Raw genomic sequence first — 6,000 nt, 5'->3', positions numbered from 1 at the left:
AAATAGGTCATACGCGTGTGTGTGTGTGTGTGTAGCGCAACTAGCAGGCTTGTGAACCCTTTACGGTTTTCAGTTTTTCACCTTTTTCTGCCTGCTGAGAAACTCCGTAACTTTTTCTGAGGCCAGAAATCGACAGTAAAGACACAGGGTATTAGTGAAGGGTCTTACTAAACTTATGCTTGATTGCTGAACCCGATTATTCCTTTAAACAAACTGTAAATCTCTCAAAGCTTGACAAAGTTGTATAATAGTCCTTAATAAATAGACGTGAAACCTGTAGCACAATACAGAAAATCAGAAAACTATATAAATGCACTGTACACTCACACAGACACACAGTGTGTTATAGTCTGCAATACCCTAAATTCTAAAACTAATATTATGCTTCATTTACCTGCTGTTACTTATTTATTTTATTCTCCTGCAGTGCATCAGGGTGTTCAGTTTCTCATCTTTGTCTTTTTTTTTTTCATTCTGTCTTGGTGCATACTGCCCTGAGAAATGTCTGACCACACTACATATCTCGCATCACCACTTTGAGCTCAACTGATTGCTATCAGGGTATTTTCCATTTACTGAAACCAGTGTGCATGTGTGTGTGTGTGTGTGTGTGCGCGCATATGTATGCCTATCAGCAAATTCTGCAACTTCTAAATCAGTAGATCAACAGGAAAAGGGTCTGATGAACAATTTGATTGAAGTGGCCCGGGGGATTATTTCTGAAACTCTCAGAAAAATGACTAATACACAGTGGTGCAAAGCTATTTTTATTTAACTTTCATTAGTGGCTTTCTATTTTCTTTTACTGAACTGGACTTGATTTTCATAGATATTTCATGTATATTTGATTGTCCTATATTCTGACTACTATGAGTGAACCAATGCAATCATTATATATATATATATATATATCATATCATATTTTATTTTTAAATAGATAAAGCACAGGAAGTAAAGCGGTAATAAACTTTATATAAAATAAAATAAAATATTACTATAAAATAAAAAAAATATACATAAATGTAGCAGCAGACTGTAATTTGATAAACACAGCTGGCAAAAAAAAAAATCATCAAAATAAACACGTGTGTTATGAGGATTCAGGATATAAGATCTCAAAGAATGTGCTTTGATGATGAGAAAGAGCTTGGTTAAAGTGGGCTTATATAGAGACTAGATAGAAAGATCCTGTTAGATAACTCAATACTTATAGTAGAATTCGGAAATACATCCAGTCTCAAAATGAACAGCTTCTCACAATGAGCAATGGGCATTTCTTTCTTTATTCCTCATATCGTCTCCCAAAGTTTGAACATCGCCGCTCGACACCTTTCTGAAACTGGGTACTTGATTTTGATATTTTGATGAAAGTCCTTTTTAATTATACTGTTAATTTAGGCATTTCCTCTTGAGGTGTGTAGATATAATCCTAATCATACTAATCAGTCTTCTGGAGGTTTTGAAAGAGTGAAATTTTATCGACAAGTCAACTGTTCAGCAGCCATTTTTTTAATACTTTTTTTAAATTAAATGTTTAAGAACGTATACACACTACATATACCAAGTATGATATATAGCTACTGATTTATTAATATTGAAATAACTGCGCTATAATATACCTGACAGGCATAAAAAGAAATAAATGAACATTAACTTATGTAAATGTGGATTTGTTGAAATCACAGCTTTGATATTGTGTGTAAAAATCCTTGAATGTTCTTGAATTCTGAAGCTAAAATCTTCATGATACTTGGCTTATCAACTATTTCCATTTAAGATTTTTTTTTAATTAAATTTGAAATATTACACATTGTGTAATATTTCTATTGAACTAATATTGAATATGGTATTTATGTTATTGAAAATACTAACTTTAAATGATTTAAATGGTTAATAGAAAATAGAGTGTGATCGAGAGAATCTGGAAGAGAGAGAGAGAGAGAGAGAGAGAGAGAGATGGCATGGAGTTCATGTGGCCATTTGGCTACATATTTCTGTAGAGAAAGCAAGAGAGGAATGATTAAAGTTTCTTTTTGCTCATTTACAAGGACAAAGAGGAGCAGGGAGGAAGATGCATTGCATCTCTACACACACACACACACACACACACACTTATTCGGCCCCAATTTACTGAGCCATGTGTGTGTGTGTTTGTGTTTGGGTGCATTTGACATCTGATAATTTACCAGTACTGACAAGTGTCATTTTCACTTTATCGTTGAAATAATATCCTAATTACGCACAGATGATATACACTTACTAATCTACTACTTATTTAATATTGTTGGTCTAATCTAATATTGGACTCCCCCCCACCCCCCACACCCAACATATACACAAACACACACACACACACAGCATATTGAGCCTATTGAGTCCCATGTTTTTTATTGTGTAAAAAAGTAGGTCAGCAGTGACTTCCTGCACAGGCTTGCAATGTGACACCTGACATTGTACTTCTGACAGGCCCGACTTCCGACAGCACAGTGTACCCAGGCATGTGCATGACACAATTATACTGATTATTTTCACGTTACCTTTTAAAATAATTCCCAACCCGGAAATATATTTGTATTGATTTGAATTAAATGTCAATAAATTTATTTTTTAAATAATTAAATTTATTTCAATAAATGTCTTTTAATTTGACTGTTTCCACCCACTTCCTCACACGATTCTTTTTTCTCAGTGTATATAATCACTGTATATAATAGCAATGCAACCGAATACATTATTCAGACTGAACAAATGGCTTCTTTACAGATACAAATACATATATGACATGAGTTTTGTTTTTGTTGTTTGTTATTTTTGTTGCTTTTGCCAGAAATTTGATTAAGACTAGAGTAAGCATCTCAGTCAAATCAAGGAAGTGTGAGGTTTTAATTTCACATGAGTGAGCACTTAGATATGAAGCTTGTGGGACAAACAAAGCTACAGCTTCATTCATTCATTTATTTATTCATTCATTTATTCATTCATTCATCCTTAGTAATTGTCTTGTCAGGGTTGTGATGTTTTATATTAGGCTATTAATAAGCTTTTTAATTTGGAAACTTGAACCATTTAAATTTATTTGGATTCTGTTGCAGGCAGGTAAAATTATCTAATTTTCAATTTTAATATCATCTCACAGAGTTTTTCCTTGCCACCATTGTCTCTGGATTGTTCATTAGGCATAAATATAATTTTATCATTTTAAATTTTAAACCTATTTTTATTTTTATTTTTATTTATTTATAATTTTTTAGATTTATTTGTATAAGCGCAAATAACACTGAATCAACATATATATATATATATATATATATATATATATATAATATTTATTTGTATAACGCTTATACAATATATTTTATAATATATTATACAATATATTTTATAATATATTATACAATGTATATATATATATATATATATATATATATATATATATATATATATATATATATATATATATATATATAGTGTGTCTCATAGTCTTATAGTGTGTCCTTTATGGAAAAGGGAAATTCCACAGGAGTTGGTTTAAAGTTGTGCTGCTCTAATCACTAATGCATAACTTAATTTACTTAATTACTGTATGTAATATTACATGATAAAATAGCTAAGCAGATAAAGGCATGCACTGACAGTAAAGAAGATACTAAATAGAGGGTGGGGCAGGTAGTGTGTTAGCATAAATCATAATAACTTAGTTGTAATAAAGTAGTTTGTATTTTTCAAAGCATTTTTCTGACTTAAAGCAGCAAGTAGGAACAAATTCGGTTGATTAAACTAAACTACCAGCAACAAGTGGCTTAGATGTGATCATAATGTGTAATGCAAAAGTTGTAATAAATTATAAGATAAAACAAGTCGAAATAAAATGTAATTAAAGTGGAAGTGGGCCGGGTGAGAAAAGGACATGCTGCATACTTTAGGCTGCAAATACTGCATGCTGCAAAGTCTGTGGTGTGTTCTAATCTCTAATTGTCATCTAAGATCAGGTTCTAACGCACTTAAAAATAAAAAAGTTTTTTTTTGTAGAACTTTTAAGGGCCCTCCCTTTTGTCTCTTGACGGAACCCTCTATGTGGAACCGTGTTTTCTTATAACACTTGATTCCAAGATTTAAAAAAAGCTAACTGATCAATAAGACTGTTTTATAATTATACAGAAGTGCATCAGTACAGTGATGGTGATGCGTGATTCATTATCAGCATTTTAGAAAAAGAAAAAAAAAAAAAGATTATTAAAGAGCAGGCAAAAATGAAATCTAAGGTAATAAAAGATAAAAGCGTTTCACATAGGTATCAGATCTATGAAACTAAGGTGAGGGTGATATTTTCTAGGGGAGGATAAGTGGTTCATACTAATCAACAGGCATGTTAAAAGGTGGAAACCATGAGAAAGTTAAGAAGTTCTCAGAAAAACAAAATATAACCTCTAACCACACGCAGACTCATACACACGCCAGTCATAATGAGAAAGATTCGAAGAATTTTCAATCTTCACCATTCTGCTCATATGACCTCTCTGGTTTTCTCAAATGAATAATCGCCCCTTCTTGACACTCACGCTGTGCACAAATACCAAAATCAAAGACTCTCTCTACGAACTGAACTCTCCTGAATACGGAGAAATTCAGCTAGGGGGACACAGGACACACTCAGAATTTCCAGCAGAAGTTCTCAGTGTCTCAAACTTCTAAGATCATTTAATGACTATTAATCTATGCCCCAAACTGGCATTTTTTGAAATGGAATTGATATATACAGACTCCAGACAGGTGCGCATATAAACACAGAAAAGAGGAAAAAAACATTTCAGGAAGTCATTTGGTGCGTCATAACTGTCACCAGGAAACAGTAACAGAATGCTCACAGGCTTTGGAGAAATCTAAAAGCCTACGTCAAATGCAGGATGAAGTCCAAACTTATTTTTGTTTACATGAAGCATAGGGGTGGGAGTTCGGGGGAAGATCGGAGTTGAATTGGATTTGAAAATGATTTATACCATTGTGCAGATTCCAGCAAAATAGAAAGCAACAACAAACGGGGTGAAGATGATATCTTTCATTATATATGTCAGGTAATTTAGTGCTAATCTAAATAAGAATAAACAGTAAGAGACATTTATGAGTAAATATCTTGCAGCCAAATATACGTATCATATCCTATGGCCGACACACACACACACACATATATATATATATATATATATATATATATATATATATATATATATACTTTTGACTCAGTTAGTGCTACAGTTTAATTCTTAGGCTGTACTAAAATTTCACACAGCTATAAATAAATAAATAGTCTTATATACATCATGCAAATAAATAATTTTAAGCTGTACAAAAGTTCCACCTATAGCTACACTATATACTAAACTCTAAAGTTCAGTGTTACACATTACTATCAAGATTTTACGTATATTTTCCAAATACTATGGTAATGAGACTTACCAGTATGTTACATCTTGCAAACATCTTCTTATGCAATACACATTACCATCTGTTTATGCTGAAATAAATTCAATGATCCAACCATAAATACTCCTACACAGCAAATGAGTAACCAACAGCCCACACTTGACATCATTTATCTGCCCTATGTTCTTTATTGATGGCAACATAGGAACACCTTACCCACCATCAGTCAGTATTTCAAACAAGGTACAAATTTCAGATACAAATAAGATGTATAAAATGTTTTAGGGTTTTTTTTACTGGATAGATTTGTGACAATAAAAATATGCACAAGAAGGACTTGTGAAAGCGAAAGCGAGTGGTAAGATATAAAGCTTGCGCAAGAATAAAAGTCCATTTTCATGGTAATGCACATGTAACCTTAGGACCTGCTTAGGAGTTGCTGTGATCGATCGAACCAGGTTATTTCATTAGAAAATACTTTTTATTAAATGAAAAAGAAACTGCCATGTAGGCTGGAGCTACATCTAAACGGTACAAGAAGGAAAACAAAACTTTCAACAGGTGCTAAGATGCTTTTTC

This window comes from Hemibagrus wyckioides, linkage group LG19 (genome assembly GCF_019097595.1).
Source record: "Hemibagrus wyckioides isolate EC202008001 linkage group LG19, SWU_Hwy_1.0, whole genome shotgun sequence".
In the NCBI taxonomy this organism is placed as follows: Eukaryota; Metazoa; Chordata; class Actinopteri; order Siluriformes; family Bagridae; genus Hemibagrus; species Hemibagrus wyckioides.
Note: the sequence above shows the minus strand (reverse complement) of the source record.